At 40.1% G+C, this 6000-nt stretch overlaps 1 pseudogene; it reads left to right on the top strand.

The window, feature by feature from the left end:
• Positions 1-466: 466 nt before the first annotated feature.
• On the top strand, positions 467-5635 carry LOC145455959 (uncharacterized; annotated as a pseudogene).
• Positions 5636-6000: the final 365 nt, after the last annotated feature.

Below are 6000 nucleotides of genomic sequence, written 5' to 3'. Positions count from 1 at the left end.
ATATTGGTCTGTTTTTAAATCGTATTTTCTGTCTCAGTGAGGTTGTTTGAAGTACAGCTCTGGGTTTTATGTTATCTTCTATGACTTATTAGCTAGTTTCAGGACTTTTAGATACTAACTAGGTAGGATTATGTTGTTTTGCAGCCGCGCAAAATGTCAGGGTATAACGTGCCAATTTGTTATAATGGATGAGAAAAAAATTCGGAGTAGTCTTTCCATCGACTTCTGAATTGCCAGAAAACGACAGGAAAGTGACTGAAATTAATAAAGCTAGTGAGAATGATAAATATAATTAACATTTGAACTATGTTGACTTGTTTGTTTGGTGGTATCAAATGTCATACTGGTATCTCGTGTGCCCCAAGACAGCGTAATCGAGTTAGCTTCAATAGCAAATGATTTAGGATAAGCCACAATTATTAGATTTTTTAAAATTGTTTATATAGTGAAAGTGGCCTAAGAATAGATGCATCAACTGCAGGCATCGGTTAGCTTTTAAGATATCTGTGCTATTTATCGAAAAAGATAATCAAGAATTTCGGTCAGCCAAATTTATATTCAACCATGCCAATCAGAAGGAAGTTATTGATTGTTTCAAGAATAGTGCTGAGAAGACTGCTATTGCCTGACAAGGACAAGAGTACCGTACTTTCGACTTGGTTTTTTTGATGATGCAGCGATTTACAATTTGGTATCATTCTAACTGGAATGTAAATATTCTTTTGATGGGAGACCAGGTCTTGTTGTTACTCATGACACTACTTCCTATAATTTAGTACTGGCACTGTTGCCAATGTTTTTTCTAAATTTTGGTCAAGTTTCTATTCATCAGTGTTGTTCAAAAATAACTTTTTTTCCAAATTTCACTGGCTCATGAACAAAATTGTTAGGTGGCTTGAAAAAAAGGTTGCACACTAGATTTGGCTCAATTCCAACATGCAGAAGTGAAGCTATCAGATTTAATGAAAATTGAATTTATTGAAAAAATAAAATAGTTTTATTAAATTTTACTGGCTATGCCATGAAATTGTTGAGTTTTCAAAAAATGTATAGCAAATTTGGCTAGTTGAGCCGAATTAAAAATTTTCTACTTTCAGCAGCTTTTGCATTGCTCTATACAAAATTTACACAAATTTCTTGAACAAAAATCAGAGGGTAATTCATAACTATTTTAGTCTCTTTCTAGATACTTTTAGATGTTTAACAAATCAATGCAAACATTGATGCTAGCCTCACTAATCTGTACCTGATTGCTGTGCTAGTGAAGTTGCACCGTGCGCTATATGTAAACCATATCCGGGGCATCTCTGATCCCGGCATCTTGTATGATGCAATTGATATCTCTGCCAAAAACTGCTCTCCAGAAGACACCATCTCCTTCATCGCAAGAACGAGAAGCACACGCACGCTATTTACCCCTTGAACTGTGAGAAAATGCAGCTCAACGCATTTTGTGGTGTATTGAACTGATAAAATTGCTAATAAACCAATGATGATGAAGATGATCGTCTGTTTGCACCACAACATAAATGCTTTAAATTTCAAGGGTCTCTTTGCTTTTTGATAAGCTTTTTCTTTCTTCTCTTGCTTGCTTCCATACGTCCTCGTCAGTGGTGCCGATTTTAAAGCCTCATCGGCTTTACTTAGCCATCAGGGCTTGATTACATGACGCTGCTCATGTAGTTAGGTAAGCAGTGGGGAGTCCAGATAAGCCTCCGACCCACTTGCATCAAGTGGGATTCGAACTCAATTCCAACCCTTCCCCAATCTTTCAGGTAATTTTGCAGTCACCAGCCTCTACGTCATAAACTTTCATTATACTCATGGCTGAACTGAATATTTCCCAATTCTTTGCCATCACCACCATACATTGCTGATATTGGATGGTCGTTGTCTAAATCATTTTGACTTCTTTTGACCAGATTCGGATTATTTTTGAAGAACTCGCAAATCGTAAAAGTAGCTTAATCAAATCCATCTGAAATCAAATTGAACACGGTACGGTAATGTTACAATATTAATAATCTCCGATGTTGACTGATCACTGTCTCCGTGTCGATAAGTATACATACTATACACTTGAAGCATAATAATGCTGCAGCCATACGATGAATAGTTAGTAGGTCCAGATGAAAGTACTAAACCTTGGAATTACTCGTTTGACATAGGCTATCTTGAACTGCTCTATATTCCATCATGTTAATTGAATACTATACATTGTCATCTATCTGCACGAAAAAAAATCAATCCTGTAACACAAACACATAATGTGACAGCAAAGACCAGCGCAGTAGCAGAAATTGCGACATACAAATGCATTACTGTCGCAGAAAAGATGATACCAGAAACGCGCTTGGCCCCAGACGGTGGTTGCTATGCTGAAAAGTCACGTGACTTTCGAGCCCAATAACACAGCTATTTCACACGTTCGTACAAAACGTTTCATCTTCCATATATCGATACACGAAAATCGACATATACACAGCAGAGAGGTAATCGCAAAGATAAACAAGGTCCTGGCGTGCTCGCCAAATTGTAGCGACCCTGATACGGCGTCACGTACCTGCCCTGTTCCTTGGCTCCGGACCTCGTCTCTCTGCGATCGCCGCCTGCCGCGCGCTCGCTACACGAAACGCCCAACACACAGTACACCAGTCCATACGGTTATAATAAGATTATATTGCACGACACAGTACTCAAAACAGCGTTTGACACTAGACTCATATTACACAATATACACAGCGATACATACAAACTGATAACGGAACATGCGACCTAACAATACGAGACACAGGCCTACACAGCACACAAGTTCACACACACCGTATTCCGACAGCTAGGCCTAAACCTACACCAGCAGCAGCGTTTCCATCTACAGGCGAGGGACTAACTACGGGACAATAACACTCCCCAGATGCTAGCGCAGCATCATTCGTGATCTTTCCATGCCCCAGTCAATCTATCTGAACATAGATTCCGACAGGATACATCCACCTCAAGCCTACAAATACAATGCCAACTACCTGCCACTTCACACCCTAACTGCCCAATACTACCACTACTTCATGCTGCTGTTCCCGACTACTCATACTTCACGCTACCAAACACAGAGACATACTCACTCACATCCAGCTTCAGCCACGCTCTCAGCCAACTCTGCACTCAACCAACTCAACACGCGGTCTCCAACCATACCACGCGCAACGTAATTTCTAAGCGGCAAATATCAAACATTCTAGAAACCCCGGGATGCCACAAAGAACAGACGCTACTTGAAAGTGATAATACAATGTCTGCTTTACACCGTGCAGCAAAATGTTGCTCAACGTAATTATGCTGAAGACCGACTCAACATTGGTGAGAAATCAGATACCAACCGAGGTAATTTTCTGGAGCTGCTCAATTTCTTGTGTAAATTCATCCCATGGCTAGCGTTAAAACTGGAGACTTCGTTAGAATTGCATAAGCAGTGGACATCCCCAATCATCCAAAATGAAATCGTCGATATAGCAGCTACTCAAGTACAGAAAGCTATCTGTACAGACATTTCTCAAGCTGGAATTTTCAGTCTCATAGTTGACGAGACAACTGATGTTAGTAATACTGAACAATTGTCGATTTGTATACGTTATCTTATACGCAAGGTCAAATTAAGGAAAGTTTCATTGGTTTTTATAACCCCAAAAAAACTGAAGGCCAAACATTGTTTCTTCTTGTGAAAAAATTGTTGGAAGATCTGGGATGGGATATTGCGAATTTGGTCGGACAGTGCTATGACGGGGCTTCTAACATGAGTGGAAAATACAAAGGTATGGCAACCAGAATGCAACAAATTGTTCCACGGGCAATATATGTACATTGTTATGCTCATCGTTTGAACCTGGCCCTTCAGGACACTCTGAAAGCAAATGCCATATTGAGAAATACCCTTGGTTTGATACAATCATTGTATAATTTTTTTCATACCCCGAAAAGGGAAACTATTCTACAAAGTTTTCGTGATGAAAAAAAATTTGGCAAATTTGTCAAACTTGAATGAATTTGTGTGACACGCTGGGTATGCCGTTATGCAGCTGTGAAGTCGATAGACAGTCAAACCTGCCGAATAATATTTGCACTAAAGGATTGCTCACATGAACAAAATCCAAAAACCAGTGCTGACGCTGCATGTCTACTTACGGCTGTCTGCGATTTTCAATTCCTTCTGGGACTAAAAATTTTGAATTGGATTTTTAAATTGACCGACGGCCTTTCTACCCATTTTCAAGGGACAGAAGTTGATGTAGGAATATCACAACAGCTGGCAACAGCAACCATTTCATGCCTACGTGATGCGAGGACTGAAACGGCATTTCATGGAATCTGGGAAGACGCTTGTCAATCTGTTGAATATCTGAAATGTCAGGGTATTGACATCGAGGCGACTTTACACCGGAGACAGCCGTGCCCATCTAAAAGGTTACAAGCACTATCTGGTGAGGATTGTGAGAGGGACGCAACAATGAGGAAAAGATATGCTATGAAGTGTACTATGACTCGATTGATAGAATTTCCGCACAGCTATCTGAACGGTTTGCCAACAACATGTCGAAAGTTCTTCTGTCGCTAGCGAAAGTGGTAAATGGAGAAGGAACTAAAGATGACTTCAAAGAAATTTCAGCCTTTTATTCCATAGATCAGGAATCGTTGGAATCTGAGTGTATGCTGTCCCAAAAGCTCAATCCGCAAGGAATGATCAAAAGTGCTGGAGAATGTATGAAATTTCTTGTTTCTGGTGGTATTGGCGAAACCCTTCACAATTTCTCAAGGGTCGCACAGATATTCGCCAGCATTCCTGCGACAGCTTGCACTGCTAAAAGGTCCTTTTCAGGTTTGAGAAGACTAAAGATATATCTCAGATCAACTATGGCCGGGGCAGCCACGACTCACCAACATGGCGGTATTATACCTTGAAAGAGAAATGACAAATAATGTTAATATTGAGCATATCATAGATGTATTTGGGAGGCGTTGTGGTAGATACAAATACTTTTTTTGAATTGGTAATACTACTCATAAATCAGTGGGTCCACTTTCAAGTCGAAATACATGCAATTTCTACTGATTAAATACTAGTCCGTCCCGAACCACGGCATGACCTATCAATCTAGCCTTCCATGTCTTGCCACCCCATTTTTTGTCGCTTGCTTTTTCTATACTATGTTTTACTTTTCATTCAGTGTGAATGCCTCCTCTTTACATCGCCTAAGCCAGTTGGGCGAAATGTTTCAGTATCATAAAGCGGAGCGTGTGTAAAAGAAAATTGAGAACCACTAGCCTAGGCCAATATGGGTATCTGATTCCAAAGTCGTTCCGACACCTTCCCATCTTTTCTTCGTATTGCAATTTTTGTGGTGTATTGAACTGATAAAAATTGCTAATAAACCTAACAGAATAGCCTATAGATGAATTTTGGACTTGGTTTCGGTGTTGGCATATTTTCATTAAGTGTATTTCAGTAAATCCTGAATATATGAAAAGTTTTTCGCAGTGCGACATCGGCACGTATAAGTACATTATAACTTCTTTTAAGATTCATTGTCTATTCGGGCGACATTTTTTTTCTGCATACTCAAAAGTTTTTCCTCCCATACACCTATGCACAAAGGCACACACATACAGAATGGCTACCGCCAGATCTTGGTAGAAAATTATATAGAAGGAAAGGTACCGCCCTTCATTTACCTAGGGAAGGCACCCTGCAAGGTATATCTTCCATCCGACCACGAAAATGAGAGATGCTATAAATGCCTCTTAACTGGGCATAGCGCCAGAAACTGGGCATAGCGCCAGAAACTGCCCAAATGAAACAATCTGCATGGAGTGTAAGAGAAGTGGCCATAGAAGGGAAAATTGTCCAGAAAGAGTACCTCCGCCACCCATACCTCCGAGAAACAGCCCAGTAATAGAAGACATAGATACAGAGAAAAACCAACAGCCAGACTCTGAAACCTTGACACA

This window comes from Botryllus schlosseri, chromosome 14 (genome assembly GCF_051294905.1).
Source record: "Botryllus schlosseri isolate E-star chromosome 14, Bs_hap1, whole genome shotgun sequence".
NCBI lineage: Eukaryota > Metazoa > Chordata > Ascidiacea > Stolidobranchia > Styelidae > Botryllus > Botryllus schlosseri.
This window is presented reverse-complemented; position numbering and strand designations above follow the sequence as displayed.